The 19,856-nt window shown below is 45.0% G+C and overlaps 1 protein-coding gene across 13 annotated transcripts in view; it reads right to left on the reverse strand.

Moving 5' to 3' along the window:
• Positions 1-19,856, reverse strand: part of SYNGAP1 (synaptic Ras GTPase activating protein 1) — a 470,644-nt gene that overhangs the window by 224,830 nt on the left and 225,958 nt on the right. For 2 of the 13 annotated variants that reach the window (XM_089656458.1, XM_089656456.1), the window contains exon 1: positions 11,354-12,251. The exons of 10 other annotated variants lie outside the window; for them this stretch is intronic. The gene's annotated coding sequence lies outside the window, so the exon portion shown is untranslated. Of the gene's footprint in view, positions 1-11,353; positions 12,252-19,856 lie in introns of those variants that run through there. One more of the 13 variants, XM_089656457.1, reaches the window with a different exon arrangement.

Consider the following 19,856-nt stretch of genomic DNA (forward strand, 5'->3'; position numbering starts at 1 on the left):
TTACTATAAAAACTTATTGAAACTAAAAACAGTGTACCATCCTATGTATTTTCAGTTTTAAAAATGTGGCTCTCAAAATAAATTTCAATCGTGGTTTTGGCGAGATTTGGCTCAGTTGAAAAAAAAGGTTGCCCACCACTGCCCTAGGACAAGGAGTGTGTTAGTCTACATCACAATGTGTTAGCACCACGTAACACCTCCCTCTCTTCTCCATAACAGGGGTACTGTAGGTGTTCTTTCGTCCATGGAGATAGCAGTGAATAAAGTTGATTGATAACAGTCCAGAGGCAGAGAGTACAGGACGCATACAAGATTTTTGGTTGGATGAACAGCCATTTTTTTTTTTTGCATTTGTCAAACAGATATAATAAAAGGCTTTCAATGGTATATTCCAAGTGGAACTTAAAGCAGAGCTTCACCCAAAAAGGGGAAGTTCTGCTTTAAGTCCTCGTCTCCCCCCCCCCCCCCCTCTACCTAATTTGGTGGGGGGGAGTGGGTACATAGTTTTGATAGGAACCCGCTCTCACTTCTGCTCAGATCGCCTAGCGAGTCTGAGCAGAAGTTCTTCTCTCCCTCTCCCTCCCCACAATCTTCTGGGACCTGTGACGTGTGCCAGAACACTACGAGACCATTCACAAAGTGCAGCACTGCTCGCGCAAGCACAGAGAGCAGCCGGCTGTGAAGCTGCAAGCAGCACAGCCGGCTGCCCACAGTTAAGATGCCGGCACGAGGAACTCCAAGGCTAGCCCAGGTGAGGACAGTGCTGGATCCATGGACAAGTAAATGTCTTATTATTATGACTTTTTATTTCTTGCTCCACATTGGAGAACTGCTTAAGTGGCTAAATGGTTAGCATTTCCACCTGCCTAGTACTGGGGTCATTGGTTCAAATCTCAACCACAGCACCACCTGCCTGGAGTTTGCATGTTCTCCCTGTGCCTGCATGGGTTCCTCCAGGTACTCTGGTTTCCTCCCACACTCCAAAAAACATGCTGGTAGGTGAATTGGATCCTGTCTAAATTGTCCCTAGTATGTTATGGATGTGAGTTAGAGACCTTAGATTGTACACCCCTTGAGGCTTAGGGACTGATGTGAATGTACAATATATATGTAAAGCACTGCATACATTGATGGCTCTACATAGGTACCTGTAATAAATAAATAAACCCCCAAAAGTGAATTCATTCCTTTTTAACACTCAGCAGAATTGCTAGAAATTTTAAAAATATTTTTTCTTTTCAGCCCTGTTCCTCCAACATTCTGGCCAAGTCCAGAATGTTGTATACCTGGTCCTGCAGCCTCCTGGGATATTTACAGCACATCTCCCAGGAGGGCACAGGATTTGCACACAGAGTGTTGGCCAGTGTATGGGCTGGGGGCAGCTCCGACACATCATTAGAGCTGGCTGCCTGCACCTGGAAGAGGCAGCCTGCTGAGGAGGACCAAGATGGAGGCACGGGACCTGTTATATGGCATTACAGGTATGCAGAAACAAAAAAACATGGTTGGGGTGGGAGGAGTTCAGTACATTTTAACAGACCAAAAGAGCAGAGAGGAGAAATTAATTGTTGGAGCTTACATGCACCTTAAAGCGGAACAAAACCCTCTCAATCAACATTAACTATTTGTATTCCTTATACTGCTAGCCTTAATAATATATAGGAAGGTTTATCTCCTAGATTGTAAGCTCCCAGGATCAGGGCCCTCCTATCCCTCTTGTATTGAACTGTATTATTGCTGTATTGTCTCCTGTTATATTGTAAAGTGCTGAGCAAACTGTTGGCGCTATATAAATCCTGTATAATAATAATAATTATATTTACTTGCTTTACCCTTTCTTTTTTACTTTTTTTCAGTTGCTTCCTGGTCTCTGGTCTAGGCTAAAAGGATATAATACATCCCAGGAGTCTTCATGGGAATTTTTTTTTCTTTTCATCTGAAGGAGGACGGGGGGGGGGGGGGGACTTTCTCAACTAAGCACACCCTCCTGCATGCATGCCTGAGTTAAGGGAAGATAGATTCCAGGATGCTACACAAATCATCTGCCTTTATGCAAGATGGCCGCAGCTAGAAATGCTAGGGGGGTGTTTTCAAAGTGATTTCTCAACAAAATAAAGCATGGAGACAAGGATGGATGGGTGGGTGGGTTTACGGTGTTTATTTGTCAGTTTGTGGTACAGTATAGATACAGTATAGTTTAGGTTCATTCGGATAGAACAGTAAACACTGAAAGTGTAGAAGTTATATATAAAAACAGGTCATTTTTACAGTAAACCATTAAAATATGTACCACTGAAAATACAAAATCACTTCTCTTTAAATGGGGAATTATAATCACACTCACCCTTTTAACATATATCAGTGGGAAAGATCAGGTGATGTAAATCTAATCAAAGTTTCTATGTATAGCTTGTAATTATATAAGTCCAAGGAGGTTGCCATTTGTCCACATTCCCTTTGGAGACTCATGTCAAGATAATTGAGCCTTGATGGGTATCACTACCACCATGAGTCTTCGCCCCCATTCACACCTGAACATTTTGCCATGTGATTCCCAAAACACAACAATGCTCAAGAAGAAGAAGAATTCCATTAGTCTTGAGGGGCCTGTTCACACCTAAGTGTTGTGTCACCTGTCGCACGCAGCTCAAAAAATTACAAGTCTCCTTGGGGCAGAATGCACATCTTTGGCTCCATAGACTTTAATGGGAGCACCTGAAAAATGCCACGTTTGTAAGCAATCCCATTTAAAAGTCTATAGAGCCAAAAACACATGATTCTGCCCCTGTACTACAGATCGCGCCACAAATGCACTTACAAAGGAACAAGAAAGGCTTCTTTTTAAAGACCGGATCTTTTTGGCTGGAGACAGTAGACTCTCTTCAGTCCCTTATGATATGAAATACCCACAATCCTCCTGTTTACTTCCATGCAGTGCCACAAGCCTTCACTGTCCTGGCCACACCTTTGCATTAGAGCCCCAATGACTTCCATGGCAACATCTCTGATTGTCTCCGGCCTGGAGATGCAACCCAACAGAAATCTTTGGGGCACTAATACACAGGCACGGCCAGGACAGCAAAGGCTTGCATGACTGGATGTATACAAATGGCAGTACAGCGGCCATTGCATCAAGATATGTATACTTCTGTGGAGGGCAAGTGTGGGTTCGGTTAGGTCAGGGAAAAGAGGAAAACAAGATAAATGCATTTTGTTTTAAGGTGTACCTATCCCATAAGGACTCTCTAACTCACATATGTCGATTGTAAAGTCCTCAAGCCGAATCTGGCCCACCAGGCAATTTCATGGGGCCCTTGCACCTCTCCTGCAACTGTGGCATCCCCCATGTCTCTTACCCCACCCTCCCCGTCTCAGCAGTTGGCAGCAGAGAGGAGGACAGAATTCCCCCTACAGATCCTGTGCCTCTCTGTGCAGTCACAGCACCTTCTCATCTCTGCCTTCCCTGATATCAGCATTCAGGCTCTGGCAGCTGACTCCAGCCGCGCTCTGGTCCTCCTCCAGACCATGCACTTCCTGCTTCCCAGCTTCACCCCCATCTTCTTCCCGGGAGCAGCATAAGGTAAGGGGGTGCACTATGATGAAAGGGAAGGTGGGGGACTCTTGACTTCTGATAGTGGGGCAGGGGCGGACTGACAACTCATGGGGCCCCCGGGCAATAGGGCATCATGGGGCCCGTGTCCTTGCCCAAACTCAAAAAAGCCTATGAAAAAGGTACCAGGGGCATCTCATGGGGGGACATCTATGTATAATTAATATGAGAATAATACAAGACAATGCCAGTTGAAAAGGAAGGTTGCACACTGCTGGTATCATCCACAAGAAACTTTATTGGAGACTGTTTAGGCCAGGAATGGGCAAACTACGGCCCGGCGGACCTTTTAATCCGGCCCGCGGAGCGTGATACTGTCAGGATGTGTGTAGGCGGGGCAGCGTAACGAACGTGATGGGAGCTAGGCTCCTCTCACAGTCCGCCCTGAAGACTGGTGTAGCATGAAAATCTGTCTCCTATGACGATCTGTCCCCCTCGATGTATCTGCGCATGTGCCGGAGATCGCCGATCGGCTGCTAATGCCTGAAACTGGCACATGCGCAGATACGTCGAGGGGGACAGATCCTCATAGGAGACAGATTTTCATGCTACACCGGAATGGCGCGGGAACACGGCGAGAGGAACGCGCAGAGCAAAGGTAAGTGAATTGACACAGGGGGGACTTGGGGACTTAATATGGGGAATGAATTACTATAGGGGGGATGAATTACTATAGGGGGGATGAATTACTATGGGGGATGAATTACTATATGGGGGATGAATTACTATATGGGGGATGAATTACTATATGGGGGATGAATTACTATATGGGGGATTAATTACTATGGGGGATGAATTACTACGGGGGATGAATTACTATGGGGGATGAATTACTATATGGGGGATGAATTACTATGGGGGATGAATTACTATATGGGGGATTAATTACTATGGGGGATGAATTACTATATGGGGGATTAATTACTATGCTTACTATGGGGGAATATTACTATACTTACTATGGATGACACATACACATCATTCATCTACTCTTGGTCCGGCCCCCCGGGTCCACTATATGAGCCCATTGCGGCCCTCAAGTCAAAAAGTTTGCCCACCCCTGGTTTAGGCAGAAGACCATTGCAGAACTATGTCCAGTCTGAGCAGTCTCCAAAAAAGTATTTTGTGGATGATCCCAGCGGTGTGTGAGCCTCTCTTTCAGAGTTGCATCATCTGCTACAGGAGTGCGAGTGGGCTCCGGTCCGGTCTGCACCTGCCCTTTAGCCCAGGTTCACACTGATGCGGCGTGGAATTTGCAGCGTATTCTGTGCTATTTTCACACCACATCACAATCGCACCCCGTTCATGCGAATCGCTGCGGGTTTGTATGTTCAGTTAACAACACCCCAAAATCAGTTCACAAAATGTGGTGCAATGGGCAGAATCGGATCGCATAGGTGTGAATACCCGTGCGATCCGATTCTGTTGTGGACAAAAAAAGGGGTCCTGTACCTTTTTGGTGCGGATGCGGTGTGATTTGAGCCATACAAAACATACGGCTCAAGTCGCACCACACAGAATTCGCATGCGATTTGCACAGGAATGCGAGCGGTTCCTATGTGAATCATATGTGATGTTCTGCACCGCAGAAGTGTGAACCCGAGCTTACAGTTTGTCTTACATTATTACTTGATTTCAAAGCTGCATGATTTCAAAGTCGGATGTCAGTGCAACTTCATGTGTGACTTGGAAGACATCTGTGCAACTTCATGCACAGATGTCTATGCAAGTCGCACCTGAACTTGCAAAAAGTAGTGCATGAAAATCGGTGCTACTTCTACGGAATCAGAGTTGCATCAATTTGACTGCTTCCATTGCAGACAATAGGGTGCAACTTGCCATGAGATTTGAAACTATCAAATCACATGAAAAGTCGCACTGGTGTGACTGGGGACTAAAACCAGTAAAATTCGAGATACAACCAGCCCTTTGAGGGCAACCATAGTGCTGATGCAGCCCCCTGATAAAATTGAGTTTGACACCCCTGATCTAACTGGTTAGGGGACAGGTGAGAAGTCGAAGGTTTAGCTCAGAAGTCAGAGATACCAAGTCGCTAACAGAAAATCAAAACTAAGTCAAAGAAGTGCACAATTGAGGGATTTCTCTAATATAATGTAAAACCCTGTGAGTACCTGTTCTTAAGCAGGACTGTTAAAGCGGAACTAAACCTATCTATTTAACCATTTACCAAAACAGTTCTGACAACTTTTACAGTTACTTGTATGCTTATGTTGGCTCTCCACTGAACTCATTCAATGGTTGGTGTCATAACTGATTACAATTGCAGATCAATCCGAGGTTAAGATGGCAGCTTCCTTGGCTGTAAAAAACAGGGGGGTTAGTTCCGCTTTAAATTTAAAATGTCTGACAGTTTTACTTTAGAGACAAAGGAGTGGTCCTCATTATAGCCATGGGCATTGGGCACCCCTTTTATTATCTACTCATATGGATCACAAGAGAGACTAGGCCCTGCAATGGAGGACCCAACGATGGCTGGAATGAGGACCCAACGAGGGCTGCAATGAGGACTCAACTAGGGCTGCAATGACGACCCAACGAGGGCTACATTGAGGACCCAATGAGGGCCGCAATGAGGACCCAATGAGGGCTGAAATGAGGACTCAACGAGGGCTGCAATGAGGTCCCAACGAGGGTTGCAATGAGGACCCAATGAGGGCTGCAATGAGGACCCAACTAGGGCTGCAATGAGGACCCAATGAGGGCTGCAATGAGAACCCATTGAGGGCTGCAATGAGGACCCATTGAGGGCTGCAATGAAGATCCAACGAGGGCTGCAATGAGAACCCAACGAGGGCTGCAATAAAGACCCAATGAGGACTCAATGAGGGCTGCAATGAAGATCCAACGAGGGCTGCAATGAGGACCCAATAAGGGCATCAATGAGGACCCAATGAGGGCATCAATGAGGACCCAATGAGGGCTGCAATGAGGACTCAACGAGGGCTGCAATGAGGACCCAATGAGGGCTGCAATGAGGACCCAATGAGGGCTGCAATGAGGACCACAATCTCTTATTAAGAATATGGTAGACACTAGGGATGCACCAATACCGTTTTTTTATCAGCGAGTACGAGCACCAATACTTTTGGTCAAGTGGTCAGCTGCTAACCAATCAGATGCCGTCTAGGTCGAACTGTCATCGCTGCAAGGAGAGGAAAGAAAGCAGCGGGGACTTCAAATCCCTGCCGCTTTCTCTCCTTTCTTACCACTGACACTAAGCATGGGATGCCTGCAGGGAGGTTTCCCACACCGCTCTTGTGTAAACTTGGGCTATGACAAGCCTGGGTTCACACAGAAGCTATAGGGAAACCACATGCGATTTGGACAGGAATTGCATGTTAATATTTGCGCTGCAATTTGCATCCATTAGCACAAATCGCACCACAAACTATCGGTTAAGATATCGGTAACAAGTACTCATGAAAATACTCGGTATCGGCACCAATGGCGGTAACGGTGTCGGTGCATCCCTAGTAGACACCTTATAGTACAATCTGTTAGGCGGGACTTTAAAAAGTTTAAAATGGCAGACAGTTTCATTTTAGGCAGAGGCAAACTGAAGTGCTAGACTTACTATTCTCAGTATCCAGTATTAAAAAGGACCATCTCATTGATCATGGTAACCACCTTTGTGTTAGGCTGCTCCAATACACAAGAGCACCTCCAAATGGAGGGAGGTCTAGACAGAAGGACAACTAAGCAGAAAGAAGGAGAGCCACACCAGTGGTTATGGTCCAAACTGTTTTTTGTTTTTCTTTCTTGTTAAATGATCAATAAAAATAAATCCAGTGCTTTTAAGGTGTATAGACAGTCCCGCTGTATCAGGGCTTGTGTATAACCACAAATATGGCTGAATTGTAACAAAAGTTATAAATATGATTTGAATTACTGACGCTGATAGTTTTGTGCTCCATGAACAGTCTTTGGCAGCAATCGAATAACTTTTTTTTGCAATTCATCTGAATCTAGCAATATTTGTGAATATACAACTCACACGTCCTGATGAAGGGGGAGGGGAGTGGCTTAATCCTTGAAGCACATTAGAATTCCTTTTTTTTATCATGGGTTTGGTGCTCCTTTTGAATTCTGAATACTTTCACTTTAAGGACAAAGGTCTAGCCCAGTGGTCTCTAAATTGTGGCCAAGTGGCCAAACACAGCCCTTTGCTCACCTTTATCTGGCCCTTTTGGCACTATTTCTTTCTATTGACACCAACAATGGGGCATAAATCTTTCCACTGACACCAACGTTGGGTCACTATTCCTCCCACTCACACCAATGATGTGGCACTACTCTTCTCACTGACACCAATGATACGGCACTATGGCACTATTCCTCCCACTGACACTAGCAATGGGTCACTATTCCTCCCACTGACACCAATGATGGGGAACTATTCTTTCCATTGACATCAATGATGGGGCACTATTCCTCCCACTAACACCAGCGATGGGGCACTATTCCTCCCAATGACACCATTGATGTGGCACTATTCTTCCCACTGACACCAATGATGTGGTACTATTCTTCCCACTGACACCAATGATGGGGCATTATTCCTCCCAATGACACCATTGATGTGGCACTATTCTTCCCACTGATACCAATGAAGGGGCACTATTCCTCCCACTGACAACAATGATGTGGTACTATTCTTCCCACTGACACCAATGATAGGGCACTATTCCTCCCAAAGACACCATTGATGTGGCACTATTCCTCCCACTGACACTAATGATGGGGCATTCTTACTGATTCCGGGACATTTTCTACTGCTACTGGCCACAGTGCAGCCCCTCTAAAATCTGAAGGATAATAAACTGGCCCTTCGTTTGGGAAAGTTTGGAGACCCCTGGTGCCTCCCACTGACACCAGCAATGGGGCACTATTCCTCCCACTGACAACAATGATGTGGTACTGTTCTTCCCACTGACACCAATGATGGGGCACTATTCCTCCCATTGACACCATCGATGGGGCACTCTTCCTCCTACTGACACCAGCGATGGGGCACTCTTCCTCCTACTGACACCATCGATGGGGCACTCTTCCTCCCACTGACACCAATGATGGGGCATTCTTACTGATTCGGGGACATTTTCTACTGCTACTGGCCACAGTGCAGCCCCTCTAAAATCTGAAGGATAATAAACTGGCCCTTCGTTTGGGAAAGTTTGGAGACCCCTGGTCTAGCCCTTATTACAGCTATGCAGGGGCGGAGTGACCATTTGGAAACTTGGGCACTGCCCGAGGGCCCAGGGTCAGTAGGGGGCCCCATGAGATGCCCCTGGTACCTTTTTCATAGGCTTTTTTGAGTTTGGGAAAGGACACAGGGGCCCCATGATCCCCTATTGCTCGGGGGCCCTATGAGTTGTCAGTCTGCCCCTGCACCTATGGCCATCAAAGCAACTGTACATATTAACCCTTTTATCATCCATGCTTAGGGTCCCTCTGAGGGTGGATAATAGGAGAGGCTAGGCCTGCTTACAGAATTTGACAAGAATTGTCAAAAACTTTTTTTTCTCTAGGTCTTGCTTCTGTGCAATTAGGGCCACACCAAAGGCTGCAACGAGGACCACAAGCAGCCCAGGGCTAAAGTCTGGATAATCATCCATTAACTGCTCTTTGACACAATGATGCCAATTGTAAGACAGGGAGAAACTGCAAAAATGTTGCCAGGTCAGTAAAACTTCCTTTAGCACTGTTGATGAACATGACTCCCCCATGCCGAGGACATGACATTACGGGAATGTAATCCAATGTAAATGTGCTGTATTTATGCATAACCAAAGCCTTCCATTTTCATGAAGGTCAAATATTGCTGAATGTATGTCTTTCTCAAACTAATTCTCAGTGCTGCCTTGTTATAAAAGGGGGCCGACAAGCACCCTCCAGATCTGAGGTGCATACTGATACAATGAAAAGTGACTTGCAACATCCCTAAACACGGAGACCCAAGTCGATGAGACAAACATGCACGGTGACACACACAGAGGTGCATGCACAATTTAAAAGACACGCAATAGGTTCATCCGAAAAAAGAAAAAAAAAATGGATAACAAATTCCAGCATGAAATGGCACACATTCATAGCAGAACACACAGCAACACACACATACAAAAAAAAAAAAAAAAAAGCAGTATATAAAAAAAAAAAAACACACGGAGCTCTGTGCAAACGCCCACACAGACATTGAAATGCACCGGCTCACAGCAGTAAAATGCTTCTATACAAGTATATAATCCACCCACACACAGCAGTGCAGCCTGCAGAACATAGAGGCACTGTACTGTATAGACACATAGGGAATCAGCACCGTATAGGTACACAGTGCAGAACACATACAGGTACGCACTCACTCCACTGACAGCTGGGAACATTTCGGGCTGTTGCTTGTAGCAACCAATCCAGCTATAGATAGCTAGCACCCTCTAGCCTGCACAGGAAGACCTAACGTCCACCGGTTTCTTTGGGCAAAACAATCTGTATGTCCCCAGTTCCATCAACCCATACCTCCACATAATGTATCCTGTGAATGGCATATGTCGATAAGTATCTAGACTTGTGGCTTGAGCATGTACTTGTCCATGCATATGCAGATATTAAATGTGCACAAGGCATGGACTTCACGCACCACGTAACAGAGTTTGTATTCTGCAACAAGCAAAGCCCTCATTAATTTATGTATCAATCTGTTCGATGCCATATGGTTCGCTTTGGATGTTAAATTCTCTAGAATCGCATAATTAGAAGCGTTGTATAATAGGTGAAAAAAAAAAAAGACCATCGATGGTCCTTTCTCAGAGGTCCGTGGTCAACTTAAAGATCCTCTTAGAAGGAAACTGGGCATATCTGTCCTCTAATATCCTTTTAGTCAAGCTAGGGGCTAGAGCTGATGAGGAACTACATATCTCAGCCCGAGGATTCTAGTTCTTCATCAACTGGAGTGATGCCATACAGAAGATAGAGGTAGCAGGTTTCTGGGAGGACCTTTAAATACCATCCCAAAGTTTGTGAAAACATATACAGAATGGTCTTTTTCTTTTTGGGGCCCAACAAGCTTGGTACACAGATATAAAAAAAACTGATCAATTTCACCAATGGTAGGTCAACTGACAGATATGCAGGCTTCATGACTGGGCAGTTCCTCTAAAACTCATATTACAGTTAGGTTTCTGTACATCTCAAGGGGTTCGGAAAAAAAGAATTCCTGTTGGAGCTCCCAACTCCGCCCACCATGGAGTCTCACTCCTTGGGCTGCATTCTGTAAAGTGAATGAAACACCTAGCAAGGAACTTGAGATCCTATTGCAGTGATCATTACAGGTAGGGAGTTCTGGAACTAGCTCTAGATAGAGATGTGAGAAGCCAGGGGCTGCTGTCTACATGGGAGATGGACACATTAATCTCCACTCCAAGAGCTCCTCCAATCTGGTGTTGGAGTCAAGGAACAGGAGCTCCAAGAAAAACAACCTTTAAAAAAAAAGCTAGGTGTCGAGCGGCAGTTTCTTAGGCGACCCAGGTCCCTGGATTTGTCCACACCAAGGCTATAGAAAACTATGGAATATGGAAAGACCCTTCTGGTGAGAGACAGACATACTGGCACACTATCAGGTACTTGGTTCCCTAGAAATCTGGCTTAATTGCACACATAAGTGACGCACACAGAGGTACACAGAGACTCAGTTACGCACATCCAGGTACACAGCAGATTCTCTCTCACCTCAAAACTCAGCGTATCTTTCAGTTTCCATCAAATTTCATGTTCAAGACCTTGACTAGGCCCAAGCTGTGGATGGCGAACCCCAAACACAAAGTGAGGTAGGGTGTGGGGAAATGGGGTGAAGGATGGGAGGGATGTTGGGAGGTCTGAGGTGCAAAGCAGGGCACAGGTAGAAGGCCGGCAGGGTGCAGCGCAGGACATGCAAGCTGTGCAGTGTTGCGTGCAGGATTTGCAGCGTCCACCACAAGACGGAGGGTCCAGCATGAGAGGGATGTAAGGATCTGGGGTTATGCAGTGCAAGGTGTGCACTGCAGGGCATGCAATGCAGGATGACACAGGCATGCAGCAGAGCAGCGGGTGCAGTGCAGGGCAGCCAGCCTGGGTCGTGCAGGGCAGCGTAAGAAGCATGTGCGGTGCAGGCGAAGAGGTGCGGGATCTGCAGGGCGTGCAGGGTAAGAGGCCTCCACGTTACCCAGCTCCCAGGACCAGCTCGAGCTGCATCCTTCCGTATTCACAGGGATGTCACTGTGAGCGTGGTAACCAGGCAACTGTGTGCACGCCTCCTCCTATCACAGGGACACGCACGGGGGGACTGCTTAACTACTTCGCCGACAGCGAGAGATGGAGGGTTAAGAAGAAGAGGGAATAAGGGGAGGATGACATAAGAAATGCAAAAAAAATCTAGAAAAATAGCAGAAAAGATGTATGGGGTGTAAAATATGGATGGTAATAGGAGTAAATGGAGGTAGAAGACAGGTGAGAGCGATCCAGGCAGAGAGGGTGATGGGAAGAGGGTGGAAAAGGCACAGAATGGGGTGGAGAGATGGACAGGTAGAGAGGGAAAGAAGCAGAGAAATAAAAAGGGGAAATGGGAGATTTGGAGAGAAGAGAGTTGAGCTGTGCAAGCAATCTCACTGTTACTAAGCAACTGTGCGCGTACCCTGTCCTATCACAGGCAGACCTCTTAACTCCTTCCATACACACTGCCAGAGAGATAGAGAGCGAGAGTGACATACACTGTGCAGGGATGATGAGGAAACAGGGTGACAGGCACAGGGGGGACCTGGAGGCAGAGAGAGTGAAGAGGACAGACAGGAAGAGGCAAAGAAGAGAGAGCAATGGGGGGAGGTATGGGGGTGAGGAAGAGAGGGGATGGGGGACAAGAAATGGGGAACAGAAGGTGTGAGAGAGAGACAGAGAGAGTGGTAGTATTAGAGAGAGGGTATAGGAGGGGGAGGATATAAGGAAAAGAGAGTGGTGATGTCAGAAAGAAAAGGGGTATAAAGAACAGAAAGACAGAGAATGTGGCAAAGAGATAGAGAAAAAAGAGAGAGGGGATATGGAAAAGAGAGAAAGAATAAGAGAGAGAGAGAGGACAGGAAGGAAAGGGCAAAGAAAAGAGAGCAAAAGGGGGAGGGAGTGGGAGAGAGCAGTAGTGTAAGGGAGAGGGAGGCTGTGGGAGAGAGGGGATCTGAGAAAAAGAGAGAGAGGATGTGTGGGACAGGGAATAAGGAAGCAAAAGAAAGTATGAAGAAAGAGGGGGGATAAAGGAAATGAGAAGAAGTAAATGTAAGGGAAGAGCAAAAGTATGGAGAAGAGAAGAAAGGATAGGGGAAAGAGGAAATAGAAGAGAGAAAAAGAGAGATAGAGAACGGGCAAAGTGAAGAGAAAGAGAGAGGACAGGGAAAAGAGAGAGAGGAAATAGAAGGTAGAGGGGGGGGGGGATACGGAAGAGAGAGAAAGTATGAAAAAAGAGGAGGAATAAAGGAAATGAGAAAAAGAGGATGTAAGGGAAGAGCGATAGTATGGAGAAGAGAAGAAAGGAGAGGGAAAAGAGAGAGGAAATAAAAGAGAGAGAAAGAGGGAGGGAGAACGGGCAAAAGGAAGAGAAAGAGAGAGGAGAATAAATGAGAAAGAGGGGGAGGGGTAGAGAGGGGTGGGGAAAAAAGAAAAGATATGAAGGAAGAGGAAAAGAGATGAGAGGACATAATGGAAGAGAAAATGTATGGAAAAAGAGAGAAGAGGTATGTCAAAGCGAGAGAGGATAAGAAAGAGAAAGAAGATATAAGGAAGAGAAAGAGAGAGGATAGGGAAAAGAGAGAGGGGAAATAGAAGAGCGAGAGAGGGAAATAGGGGAAAAGGTAGAGAGAGAGTATATGAAGAAAGATGGGGGATAAATGAAAAGAGAAAGAGAGGATATAGTGGAAGAGAAAAGGTATGGTGATGAAAAAGAGAGAAGAGGTATGTCAAAAAGAGAGAGGATAAGAAAGAGAGAGAAGACATAAGGAAGAGAAAGAGAGAGGATAGGGAAAAGAGAGAGGGGAAATAGAAGAGCGAGAGAGGGAGAAGTGTGGATAAGGAAGAGAGAGAGAGAATATGAAGAAAGAGAGGGGATAAAGGAAAAGAGAAGGATAGGGGAAAAAGAAAGAGTGGAGAAGAGAAAGAGAGAGGAGGTATGTCAAAGAGAGAGGATAAGGAAGACAGGGAGAGAGGAAATAGAAGAGAGATAGAAAAAAATTAAGAAAGAGGGGGGATATAAGGAAAGAGAGAGGATATGGAGAAAGGAAAGAGATAGGAGGTATGTCAAAGAGAGAGAGAGATAGAGAAACATAGGATAAGGAGAGAGCAAAATGAGGCACAAGAGAGAGGCAGAGGAAATAGAGAGAGAAGATGTAGAAAAGAGAGATAGCAGATATGGGAGAGCGAAAGAATGTGGGATAGAGAGAAAGAGGATAAGGGAGGGAGAGAAAGAAAGAAAGAGAGAGGGAGGATGTGGAATAAAGAGGATAAGGAAAAGAGATTGAGAGATCGAATATGGATAAGACAGATAGGATAAAAAAGAGGAGAAGAGCGGATGTGGAAGAGAGAGAGAGAGGATGTAGAAGAGAGAGACAGAGGATAAGGAAGAGAGAGAGAGGATGTGGAAGAGAGAGAGAGAGGACGTAGAAGAGAGAGACAGAGGATAAGGAAGAGAGAAAGAGGATGTAGGAGAGAGAGACAGAGGATAAGGAAGAGAGAGAGAGAGGATGTAGGAGAGAGAGACAGAGGATAAGGAAGAGAGAGAGGATGTGGAAGAGAGAGACAGAGGATAAGGAAGAGAGAGAGAGAGGATGTGGAAGAGAGAGAGAGGATGTAGAAGAGAGAGAGAGAGGATGTGGAAGAGAGAGACAGAGGATAAGGACGAGAGAGAGAGGATGTAGGAGAGAGAGACAGAGGATAAGGAAGAGAGAGAGGATGTAGGAGAGAGAGACAGAGGATAAGGAAGAGAGAGAGAGAGGACGTGGAAGAGAGAGACAGAGGATAAGGAAGAGAGAGAGAGAGGATGTGGAAGAGAGAGAGAGGATGTAGAAGAGAGAGAGAGAGGATGTAGAAGAGAGAGACAGAGGATAAGGACGAGAGAGAGGATGTAGGAGAGAGAGACAGAGGATAAGGAAGAGAGAGAGAGGATGTAGAAGAGAGAGACAGAGGATAAGGAAGAGAGAGGATGTGGAAGAGAGAGATGGGGATAAGGAAAAGAGGGGAAGGATGGGGATGAAAGGGATAGAGGATAAAGGCGAGAGAGAGGATGTAAAAGAAAGAGATAGCAGATAAGGAAGAGATCAAGCAAGAGAGAGAGAGAGCATGTGGAAGAAGGAGAGGAGGGGGGCAGAGAAAGAGAAAGAGCAAATAAAGAGAGTGTATGAGGAAAAGGAAGAGAGAAGATCTAAGGAAAAGAGAGGGTATGAAGAAGTAAAATGGTTGGGATAATGAGCAAGTTAAACAAGAGAGGAGGGGTATGTGGAAGAGAGAGATGTAAGGAAGAGAGATGTATGGAAAAGAGAGAGAGGTTGGTAGGAGGAAGGGAGAGAGGATGAGTAAGAGAGAGAAGGTGTGAGGAAAAGAGCGAAAAGAGATGGCATAAAGAAGGAAAATGAAGAGGATGTGATGAATAGAGAGAAGATGTGAGTAAGTGATAAAAGGGTATGGGGGGTGAGGTGTAGGGAAGTAGAGAGGAGAGGTTTGGGTAAAGAGAAGAGAAGAAATAGAAGAAAGCACATTTACATCTCTGTTTCTGCCTGCGGTATAATATGTGAGGTTTTTTTTTACCGCAGGTAAACACAAGGACAGTCACAAATGAACTGAAGCGTGTGTAGGCAGTTCAGCTCACTGCACGAAAAAAAAATTGCACTATTTTTACAGTAAAGTGTGTTAAGGGGGCCCCTAGAAGCAAATGAGTGAGCTGAGGGGAGGATAATATATTATTGTTCATTTTCTCTGCATAGTGAAGGGAGACTTCTTTTTACCTAAACTTTACTGCAATTGATGTAAACTTTCATACAGAGAATTGCGCTACATCAATGCACATTGACTTTAAAAGAATGCATTCAACAACACAAAAGGTATTAATATGTTGTTGCATGCGCATGGGTGTGAACCTGCCTTAGTGACAGAAGGGGAAAGTGGGAGAGGAAGATTGAAGAAGGGAAAAGAAAGTGAGAAAGAAGGGGTGATACAAAGGCAAAAAGAGAAAGGGATAAAGAAGAAGGAAGGAGAGAGAGAGAGAGAGAAGGATGGAGTGATGGAATGGGAGATATAAAAGGTACAACCAAGGTGAAGAGAGACAGAGAAGGAAAGAGTGTAGAAAGTATGAAAAGGGAAAAGAAGAAGGAGGACTGAGTGGTTGACAGGGAAGGAGAAAAGGAGAAGGGATGTGGAAATCTAATTAGAGCGACATACACAGGCCTACAAGCCCAAGGAGAACAGACTGTGCCGCTGGTGTGACCAGGGGCCCTGGAAAATAAGATCCACTACTTGCTAAGATGTCCAGTAAGTTCTCAGCAGTAAGATACAATACGCTCACTTCCAGAGACTCTCGGCTCTCCTTCCAGGACTTCACTTCTATAGAAGAGAACAAAAAGCTCCACATTCCACTGGAGGAAAAGGAGCCAGTGGTGAAAATAGCTGAACAATATGTTATGGCATGTCACGGACTGTGAGGAACATGAGACTTATAAATTCTCTAAATGGACTCAACCCTTGTCCCCCTTTACATCATTTATTAACCTAAGAGCATTACTGGGCCCATCTCCTATTCTGTGTACATAAGCCTTCACCCCCAAATAATAATGTTCTAGGATCAAACTTTCTCAACCTTTCCATCACAGAGGAACCCTTGAAATAACTTTCTGGTCTTAGGGAACCCCTGCTAAAAGTTATATCTACAGCTCATGATACATTAGTGTGATGGTCAGTGAGAACGCTCCTTACATTTGTGGTCATTAGGAAGAATTACCCCTTACAGATAGCTAAAAAGATCAATGGTGTCAGTCGGAACATATCTAAGAGGCAGAAATTGCTCATTGCTCAAAGAAACCCTAGCAACCTCTGGAGGAACCCTTACTGAGAAACCATGTTCTATACGTTATGATGAGAGAGGGATGAGATATGGAAGGAAAAGTTGGGGGAAACAAATAATGGAAGGGGGAGATAGGTGAAGTAGAGAAAAAGAGAAAGAAAATGAGAAAAGGTGACAGAGAGTAACAGTGTGGGAAAACAGAGCATTTGAAAGAAAGATATAGAGGAGAATACAGAAGGAAAGGTGAGTGGCATTACAAACTAAAATACAACATGTATTCTATTTTGTGTATATTTGGGATTTTGGTAGTAAATTTGATCACTCAACTCGATCTTTTTGTACATAGGCATTACAAACTAAGGAGAGGTAAGAGTTAAAGGAAGTAAAATAAAAAAAAACTGGTTAACAAGCAACGGTAATTAAAATGAAAGGAGAGGAAGAAAATTAAATTGTGAGCGATTCAAAAGAAAAGAAGAAAAGAAACACAGCAAGGAAGCCGGGAGTGACATATGAGATCCTGTATTATACTGGAGGTTACAGCTATATCACCGTGACATCGTTTGAATTGTAAAGTTGCATTCTTAGGAATGAACCCATCAGCCAATATATATGCCCAGCCAGAATGACATGAAAACTGATGACCACCAATGAAACATCACCGCCTAACAAGTGTGAGGCTCCACTACAATCTCATGGGAAATTACATCTGAATGACCAGGTAATTCTGAAAACCTCTCAATTTCTCTGCAAGAAGTCTCTCCCCTCCAGATTCTGAGTAGCAAAGAGAGCCTCAGGATCCTTCCAGGGTTTTATTGGGTTAACATGATATACTTTGGTTGGGGGGGGGGGGTGTCTTTCTCCTTATGGGCTCCTAGTTGACATCACTGATTTCCTGTCTGATCTAATAGGAGCCCTGCCACTTTGCCATTGATTTATTCTCTAAAGTAGGCATCAAAACTAAGATTCTATCTTCTAGGTTAAAGGTTCTAATTTTAGCAGATCATGTATAAACTCTGGCCTGTGCCTATTGGGCTTGCTAACTATGTTTCCGAACCATGGGCATGACCCAATCGATGTGTCATAAGCAATGTGTTTGATTATATCTTTCAAGGTATAACTTCTTGCTCCGATTCTTCCTGGACTCCCCAGGGCTTCTATTGCAGAAAAGTTCAAAATGGGAAAACTCTGTAAGAGACTGTGGCACTTCCTGTATTGAAAAATGAAGTATGGTAACAGGAAATCCTAATATCTTCTGTTATTATCAACTACTTTTTTCGCATACATTTCAGGATTCTACCGAACCGTTCTACCAGCCCATGAGTTTGGGGATGAGGCACATAAGTGAGTAAACTTCAACAACCGATACAGACCTTTGGTTACCTTTGACATGAAAGGGGTTTGTTGGTCTTTCAAAATTTATTTTGGAAAACCTGTTTGGGTAAAATGTGGAACAGCTCTTTCCCTATACCTTAGAGCAGCCATTCTTAGGGTTCCTCCAGATGTTTCTAAGGGCTCCTTGAGCAATGAGCAATTTCTGTCTCCCTGATAAGTAACCACTGAAGCTAATGATGTACTATGAGCTGTAGATATTTAATTATTGACAGGGGTTACCTGAGTTTAAAAGGTTATTTCAAGAGTTCTCCCATTTTGAAAATGTTGAGAATGGCTGCCTTAGAAGATGTGTTTTCATATTGATTGCTTCTAGATACTGGGTGGCATAGGCACGGACTATCAATATTTGCTGGTGCCCCATGGTGGACTGTGGCAGGAGTCCATCCAGATCCATAGAAAGCCTTTCTAAAAGGGACATCAATTACAAGCAAATGTATCAACTTCATAATTAATTTAACACTCACGGCAAGATTTACGAAACTCCACAACTGCTTTTTAAATACCAGGCCACAAATACTGCTGCTCACTCTTCTTTGCTGTTTTTTTTAACTCCTAATAACCACCCAACACATGAGAATGATCTAGGTCAAATACTATCCTTCTGTGTGACTGGGGAATCTCCAGCTGCTCCGTGACCTGCTCCCGCAAGTGTAGTCCTAAATCTTCCAGGGCCATAGGTATATCTGTTATTTCTGGCATTGGGGCAGTTTCCTCTGACTCCCCAGCCATGAAAACTAGTGAGAGGTTGTCAGGTACCTCTGACGTAGGGTCGTCAACATCCCACTCAAGTTGAGGCAAAATAGTGTCATCATTCATTTCAGGCACATGTTCAGATTATTTGTCTTTCCCCCACAGCTCCCAAAACAGAGGAAAATCTCAGCCCAATATTACATTTTGCAGCAAGTTCTTAGTCACACCCATGGCAGGCAGGCTTTATAGTTCCACTACGTGTCTCTCCTGAGAGCACTGCAGTAGGGTAGTTTTTGGCATCACAATGTATAGAAAAGACTTCCATTCAAACTGTGCCAAGTCTGGCAGGGTCCTCCAAACTTGAATTTTCTGTATTAATATGAAAAGGCTTCCAGTGTCTAATAATGCCTCCACTGGATGTTGTACTATTGTAATAGGCCGAATCTGACTTCCAGTCTTAGATCCCAGTGGGCTGCAAAAACAGGTTTGGCAAATAGTCCCATATGCTTCCCCAGATCACATTCCATAGGTTAATGAAATATGTGGCATTTGGCAGCCACGTGTCCCAGTCCTTGGCACCTCCAGCCATGAGCCATGAGAGTACAATAACAATTACGACGCAATATAGTTTAAAAAAGGAATGGCTTCTTTAAAAGTCCAATAGATGTCCAGTATAAAGTTCACTCATATATGGCTGCAGCTTCCTTAACAAAGGACCAGGTAAGTCCACATGTATACACTCACCTATGGTAAAATGTGTCAGGCCTGACAATTGTTATCATATACTGCAGGCATGTCCAAAGTCCGGCCCGCGGGCCATTTATGGCCCGGGGGTCGGTTTAATACGGCCCTCCAACAGCCCTCCCTGCTCTGTGTAATGTGGCCCTCCCACGGCCCTCCCTTCTATGGCAGACAGTCTTCTGCTTGAGAGCAGAGGGCAGTGCGTATGCCTGACTGCGGCGCGTTCTCCCTGGTCTGTGTAAATGCGGCTGTCGCATGGCCCTCCCTTCTGTGGCAGACAGTCTTCTGCTTGAGAGCAGTGCGCATGCGTGACTGCGCCGCGCTGGGAGCGACAGAGGGCGGTGA

This window comes from Staurois parvus, unplaced genomic scaffold (assembly GCF_062004578.1).
Source record: "Staurois parvus isolate SC_StPar_1 unplaced genomic scaffold, SC_StPar_1.0 ptg000906l, whole genome shotgun sequence".
Taxonomy (NCBI): Eukaryota; Metazoa; Chordata; class Amphibia; order Anura; family Ranidae; genus Staurois; species Staurois parvus.